The sequence below is a fragment of the Mirounga leonina genome, unplaced genomic scaffold (assembly GCF_011800145.1).
Source record: "Mirounga leonina isolate KUSES-001 unplaced genomic scaffold, KU_Mleo_1.0 Mir_166, whole genome shotgun sequence".
NCBI lineage: Eukaryota > Metazoa > Chordata > Mammalia > Carnivora > Phocidae > Mirounga > Mirounga leonina.
In genome coordinates this window covers 25000698-25006697 of record NW_023270418.1, presented here as the reverse complement: position 1 = coordinate 25006697, position 6000 = coordinate 25000698, and positions in this window count along the sequence as shown.

Below are 6000 nucleotides of genomic sequence, written 5' to 3'. Positions count from 1 at the left end.
GGATTCCTGTCTCACATTGAGGTCTTTCATCCATTTTGAGTTTATCTTTGTGAATGGTGTTAGAGAATGGTCAAGTTTCATTCTTCTGCATGTGGCTATCCAATTTTTCCAGCACCATTTATTGAAGAGGCTGTCTTTTTTCCATTCCATATTTTTTCCTGCTTTGTCGAAGATTATTTGACCATAGGGTTGAGGGTCCATATCTGGGCTCACTATTCTGTTCCATTGGTCTATATGTCTGTTTTTGTGCCAGTACCATGCTGTCTTGGTGATCACTGCTTTGTAATATAGCTTGAAATAGGGCAACGTGATGCCCCCAGCTTTGTTTTTCTTTTTCAACATTTCCTTGGTGATTTGGGGTCTTTTCTGATTCCATACAAATTTGAGGATTGTTTGTTCCAGCACTTTGAAAAATGTCATTGGAATTTTGATTGGGATGGCATTGAAGGTATAGATTGCTTTGGGTAGCATAGACATTTTAACAATGTTTAGTCTTCTGATCCATTAGCATGGAATATTTTTCCATCTTTTTGTGTCTTCTTCAATTTCTTTCATGAGCGTTCTGTGGTTCCTAGAGTATAGATCCTTTACCTCTTTGGTTAAGATTATTCCGAGGTATCTTATGGTTTTTGGTGCTATTGTAAATGGAATCGTTTCTCTAATTTCTCTTTCTACAGTTGCGTTGTTAGTGTATAAGAAAGCAACTGATTTCTGTGCATTGATTTTGTATCCTGCCACATTACTGAATTGCTGTATGAGTTTTACTAATTTGGGGGTGGAGTCTTTTGGGTTTTCCATAAAGTATCATGTCATCTGAAAAAAAGAGACAGTTTGACTTCTTCTTTGCCAATTTGAATATGTTTTATTTCTTTTTGTTGTCTGATTGCTGTTGCTAGGACTTCTAGTACTATGTTGAACAATAGTGGTGAGAGTGGGCATCCTTGATGTGTTCCTGATCTTAAGGGAAAGGCTCTCAGCTTTTCCCCATTGAGGATGATATTCTCTGTGGGCTTTTCATAGATGGATTTTATGAATTTGAGGAATGTTCCCTCTATCCCTATACTCTGAAGAGTTTTAATCAGGAAAGGATGCTGAATTTTGTCAAATGCTTTTTCTGCATCAATTGAGAGGACCATATGGTCCTTCTCTCTCCTCTTATTACTGTGTTCTATCACATTAATTGATTTGCGAATGTTGAACCACTCTTGCATCCCGGGGATAAATCCCAATTGGTCGTGGTGGATGATCCTCTTAATGTATCGTTGGATCCTATTAGCTAGGATTTTGTTAAGGATTTTGGAATCCATATTCATCAGGGATATCAGTCTGAAATTCTCCTTTTTGATGGGGTCTTTGCCTGGTCTGGGGATTAAGGTAATGCTGGCCTCATAGAATGAGTTTGGAAGTTTTCCTTCTGTTTCTATTTTTTGAAACAGCTTCAGAAGAATAAGGATTTCTTCTTTGAATGTTTGGTAGAATTCCCCAGGGAATCCATCAGGCCCTGGACTCTTGTTTTTTGGGAGGTTTTTGATCACTGCTTCAATCTCGTTACTGGTTATTGGCCTATTCAGGTTGTCAATTTCTTCCTGTTTCAGTCTTGGCAGCTTATAGGTTTCCAGGAAGGCCTCCATTTCATCCAGATTGCTCCATTTATTGGCATATAGTTGTTGATAATAATTTCTAATAATTGTTTCTATTTCCTTGGTGTAGGTCATGATCTCTCCGCTTTCATTCATAATTTTATTATTTTGGGTCCTTTCTCTTTTCTTTTGGATAAGTCTGGCCAGTGGTTTATTGATCTTATTAATTCTTTCAAAGAACCAGCTTCTAGTTTCGTTGATCTGACCTACTGTGTTTCTGGTTTCTAATTCATTATCTCTGCTCTAATCTTAATTATTTCTCTTCTAATGCATGGCTTAGGCATTGTTATCCAGCAAGGCTGTCATTTAGAATGGATGGAGAGATGCAGAGCTTCCACGACTGGCAGAAACTGAAAGAGTATGTGACCACTAAGCCAGCCCTGCAAGAAATATTAAGGGGGGGTTCTATAAAAGAAGAAAGACCCCAAGAGTGATATACAACAGAAATTTATAGGGAAAATCTATAAAAACAATGTCTTCACAGGCAACATGATGCCAATTAATTCATATCTTTCATAATCACTCTCAATGTGAATGGCCTAAATGCTCCCATAAAATGGCACAGGGTTGCAGATTGGATAAAAAGACAGGACCCATCCATATGCTGTCTACAAGAGACTCATTTTGAACCTAAAGATACATCCAGACTGAAAGTGAAGGGATGGAGATCCATATTCCATGCCAGCGGACCTCAAAAGAAACCTGGGGTAGCAATTCTTATATCAGACAAATTAGATTTTAAACTAAAGTCTGTAGTTAGAGACACAGAAGGACACTATATCATTCTTAAAGGGTCTATCCAACAAGAAGATTGAACAATTGTAAATATCTATGCCCCCAACATGGGAGCAGCCATCTACATACGCCAACTGTTAACCAAAATAGTCATATTGATATCAATATGTCAATTGTAGGAGACCTCAATACTGCACTCTCAGCAATAGACAGATCATCTAAGCAGAAAACCAACCAAGAAACAAGAGCTTTGAATGATACACTGGACCAGGTGGGCCTCATAGATATATACAGAACACTCCACCTTAAAACAACAGAATACTCATTCTTCTCGAGCGCACATAGAACTTTCTCCAGAATAGACCACATACTGGGTCACAAATCAAGTCTCAACTGATACCAAAAGATTGAGATTATTCCCTGCATATTCTCAGACTACATGCTTTAAAACTGGAACTCAATCACAAGAAAAAATTTGGCAGAAATTCAAACACTTGGAAGCTAAAGACCACTCTGCTCAAGAATGTTTGGATCAACCAGGAAATCAAAGAAGAACTTAAACAATTCATGGAAACCAATGAGAATGAAAACACCTCAGTTCAAAACCTATGGGATACTGCAAAGGCAGTCCTAAGGGGGAAATACATAGCCATCCAAGCCTCACTCAAAAAAATAGAAAAATCCCGAATTCACCAACTAACTCTACACCTTAAAGAAATAGAGAAAAAGCAACAAATGGTGCCTTTGCCAATTTTTTAACCAGTGTCTTGTTTTGATTTGTTTTTTCCTATTTAGTTGTATATGTTCCTCATACATTTTGAATAGTAACCCCTTATAAAATATACGACTTGCAAATATTTTCTCCCATTCCACAGACTGCCTTTCCATTTGGTGCAGAAGCAGTCTGGATTTAGAACTTGAGATCCTGAACTTCAAGCTAATGTCAGGATGAATTGAGATCTTAACTGGCCTAATCTCTTCTGTGTCCTCCCTCTGGAAGCCCTGAACTGCCATTTTACAAGTCTGACATACTCACTGGAGAGACAGGCTACATGGAGAAGGAGAAGGAGCCAGAAGATCCCAGTCTTCCAGCCATCCCTGCCAAGGCACAGCTCACATGAGTAAAGTCATCTTAAACACTCCCTAATAGCCCCTAATCAGCTGAATACCAGAGAGGAACCTCAGTCCATGCCACATGGGACAGAAGAATTGTTCAGTCAAGTCCTCAACAAATCTATATGCAGTCAGATAAAGACTTGTGTATGGCAATATATAGCGCTGTGTGTAGACAGATACAGGCTTATGTGTGATGATACCAAATACTTATATATACACATATGCATTCATATGGGTAGTCAGATACTCACCCTTGTGTTGTCAGATACAGATCTCTGTGTGTCCACATATAGACACACATATGAAGTTGGATACAGACCTACAGATCATTGAATATGTACCTACATGTGGTTATACAGAGCTACGAGGTCAGATACAGATCTCTGTGGTTGGATACCTACTTGTGTATTGTCTAATGTAGGCCTATGAACAGTTGTATACAAACATACACCCATGCCTTTCAGGACTGTGCTGTAATTCATGCCAGCAAAAGACACAGAGCCCTTTCTGATCAGCTCATTGAAAATGTGAACAAACTGAGGGTTATGGAAGGGGAGGGGGGGTGGAGGAATGCGGTAACTGGGTGATGGGCATTAAGGAAGGCATGTGATGTGATGAGCACTGAGTGTTATATGCAACTGATAAATACATCTGAAACTAATGATGTACTATATGTTGACTAATTGAATTTAAATTAAAAAAAAGAAAATGTGAATCAAATGTAAATAAGACAAGCTGCTTTTTAATTAAGAAAACCAAAAGGCAAGATTTATGTACTCTATGGAAATGATTACAAAATTTTATTGAGACATTGATCAAGCCTTCACAATATATGTCTCATTCTGGATGGGAAAACAAGATATGAAAACATGCCATTTTCCTCAAAATCAATGTGGAGGGTCATGAAATTCTAAATATAGTTTTATGGGAAGGTTTCAAACTTCACAAAATAATCCCAAAGTTTATCAGGAAAAGTAAGTATTTAGAAATTGCAAGAGACTTGAATAGGCTGAGTAATTAAGGGAGATTATTCCTACAAGGTTTAATACACGTTAAAATCCTTGACTACTGACATAGAATGTTAGTGGTAGGGAAATACACCAAAGGAAAAGGAGGATCAGGGGGAGGAGGAGGTGAAGGGAGCAACAGAGGAGGAGGGGAAATGGGCCCCAAATCAAGCATATTAATTGTATAAAATTTGACATATTAAATTTTTTTTTTAATTTTAAGATTTTATTATTTGACAAAGAGAGACACAGCGAGAGAGGGAACACAAGCAGGGGGAGTGGGAGAGGGAGAAGCAGGATTCCCGTTGAGCAGGGAGCCTGATATGGGGCTTGATCCCAGGACCTTGGGACCATGACCTGAGCCAAAGGCAGACACTTAACCACTGAGCCACCCAGGTGCCCCAAATAGAAAAATTTTAAATTATTACTGAAATTAATAAACTTTGCAGATTATTTTTCTTGTTAGAGGAAAACAGACTTAGATATGTCCTCATCACAACAAAAATAAATCCTAGATCATTTAAAAAGAAAACTTTTGGGGGAGTTATTTTTTTAAAAAATATTAAAATTTATAAATTCACTGAATGACAGTAAATGACATTTTCCAAGTGATGTACTAGAAGAAATCAAAATGTAAAAGAACATTAAAAGATAACATCTTTATATAAAAACACCCATAATTATAACAAAACAACATATTGTAGCAAATATCAAAGAAGACTAAATATTTGTTGCAAATACACACATTTAATGAAGAAAAGACTCAAAATTCTCACTCCAGTAATTCAAGAATTTGAGAATGCAAGTAACTGTCAAAGTTCATGGAATGGATTTTATGTCCCAGACATTGTGCAAATACAGAGTACAAAGGCAATTAAGTAATGTTCCCTGCCTTAAGGGAACTTACAGACCAATGAACATAGATAATTAACCAGGATTTTTATCTCATCGCTTGAAATAAGTATACAAATTTGGAAATTAACTAAATGTCTATCTAAGTCCATTTGAGTTGCTATAACAGAATACCATGGACTGGCTTCAACATCATTTACTTCTCATAGTTCTGGGGTCTGGGAAGTCTAAAATCAAAACACTTGCAGATTCCATATCTGGTGAGAGCCTGCTTCTTAGTTCACAGTTTACTGTCTTTATTCTGTTTCCCTACATGGCAGAAAAGGCAAGTGAGGTCTGTAGTGTCTCTTTTTATTTATTTTTTTAAATATTTTATTCATTTATTTGACAGAGAGAAAGGGAGAGAGAGAACAAGCAGAGAGCATGGCAGGCAGAGGGAGAAGCAGGCCCCCCACAGAGCAGAAAGCCCCACGAGGGACTCAATGCCAGGGTCCTGGGATCAGGACCTGAGCCAAAGGAAAACACTTAACAGACAGAGCTGCCCAGGCATCCCTGTGGTATCTCCTTTTAAAGAGACACTAGTCCCATTCATGAGCGCTCTACCTTCATGACCAAATCACCTCCCAAACACCCCACCTCCAAATACCATG